The sequence below is a fragment of the Trichechus manatus genome, unplaced genomic scaffold (assembly GCF_000243295.1).
Source record: "Trichechus manatus latirostris isolate Lorelei unplaced genomic scaffold, TriManLat1.0 scaffold00039, whole genome shotgun sequence".
In the NCBI taxonomy this organism is placed as follows: Eukaryota; Metazoa; Chordata; class Mammalia; order Sirenia; family Trichechidae; genus Trichechus; species Trichechus manatus.
Genome location: NW_004443975.1, coordinates 6,193,220 through 6,195,150, shown reverse-complemented (window position 1 = coordinate 6,195,150; position 1,931 = coordinate 6,193,220). Strand labels below are relative to the sequence as shown.

The window sequence follows — 1,931 nt, the reverse complement described above, 5'->3', positions numbered from 1 at the left end:
AATCAAGTTGGATATAAAAACATTAATATTTTAATTTTTAACTTTCTCAATTATCACAAGAAAAGTCACAGACCTCTTTATTCTTTTATTCAAGTAACATGTTGAGGAATATATTTGGCCCTAGTTTTACCATACGGTTGCTATGAGTTGGAATTGACTCAATGGCAATGGGGTTTTTTGGTTTTAGTTTTGCTAAGCTTCCATTGATACGTAAGCAATATGGCTTTCTGTAGGTATGTGCCTCTGTTCATTCATCTGAAAAATGGAAAAAATGCTATAGGCCTTTGTCTGCCTAATAGCACGGTTGTGTGGTTCAAACCTGATGGCACATTAAAAGCTGTAACACATCACACAAATTTAAATTAAAAATACACAAAGAACTTGGGCAAAAGCCAAATCAAACAGGAGAGGAAATCCACAGACTAAAATCCTCCCTATAGCAATACTCCAACTGCTGAAAGTTTCAGTAAGAGCCCCTCACAGCTTCTTGGGATTACTTAGTAGATACAGCTTTTCAAGTAAAATGGAGCTTAACAGGCAGCTCTTTATAGTCACATTTAATATTGTAACTGCACTTAAAAGCAGTTAACGTGGAATATAATAAAGGAATATTATAAACAAACTATTGGTAAGTATTTTATGCAAATAATGTGCACCTTCTACGTTTGTTTGCCAACTTAGCCCTCCCCCTGTGAGGTATTTCCCTAAGCGCTGCTGTGCCAATTTTTTTTACACATTGCTGTAAAAAAATCAGCATAGTGCACTTATGAAAATACCTTGTAAGAGAAGAGCGCAGTTGGCAAACAAACGTAGAAGGTGTGTGTTATTTGCATAAAAATACGGTAAATGGACTGCTTAGCTGAAGTAATAGAGGCATTTCTGCTACAGAGTATGTTTATGATTCAAACTTATTACCACAACCCTAATGTGACTGGCCATATACAGACCATTACTGGTTACAACTTGATCAGGATTAGATTCTCATGCACCAAGTGTGAAAACTAGCACAAAGGAAAAAGCTGTTGAAAACACAGCCGCTTGGTTTGCATGGCTCATGTCTTATCTATCATAAGAAAGGGTAATAAAGGTAATACAATGAGAAGGGCCGAGTTAATGACGAGGCCATCTTTCTTGAGCAAAGAGCTAGATCAAAGACTGGATTTGCTCAGTGATATTTTTAGACTTTAAAAATATACACTTACAGCTATATAAAAACAAATTTATTACTGAAATTCCCTCAGGAAATTGGTATTTCAACTTTGACACTCTCTAGCATCAACCCTTTTTCCAATCAAAGTGCAAGGTTTTTTAGGAACTCAAATATATATTAGAGCAAAACAAACTGTCATGGCATAACAATTTCAAAAAGACAATTTCTAAGACAAGAGTATTGAAAATTAAAGAGAGCTAAATGAACACATGCACGCTGGTACTCTGGGTACTTTCTCCTCAAATACAAACTATTTTGGGCATTGTTCCAAATCAAACTATACCTACTCCTCACTTACCAACTACCCCGTTATCTGACATTTCACATTTATGACAAGAGTGAAAAATCTACCATCTGACTATTTTGCGTATTAATGAGGCAACGGGCACAGAGGTAACAGCTGTGGAGCATCTCCTCATTCGAGGACGGTCTCCGTGCAGCCTTTGGGAAGCTGGGCCACTGCCTTGCGCCCTCCACTCCGTCCTGCTGATGGGGGCGCCATGTCCAGCTACCACACAGACTGGCCTCCCCTGTGGCCACTGCCTCTGGGCAGATGCGCAGGCAGCACCGAGCCAGCAGTCGCCTGTTCTGGATTCCTAGCTCCTGTGCAGCCTGAGGCCCTGCAGCTCAAAACTGCTGTGGGTGGGAAGGGAAGAAAGAAAGAGGCATCGGAGAGGGCTGTTTGGAAGAAATGCATGTCAGTTTAATGACATCCCAAAGT

The 1,931-nt window shown here is 39.7% G+C and overlaps 1 protein-coding gene across 1 annotated transcript in view; it reads right to left on the bottom strand.

The window, feature by feature from the left end:
• The window catches only part of DESI2 (desumoylating isopeptidase 2), a 49,418-nt gene that overhangs the window by 2,234 nt on the left and 45,253 nt on the right, over positions 1–1,931 (bottom strand). The window lies entirely within an intron of this gene.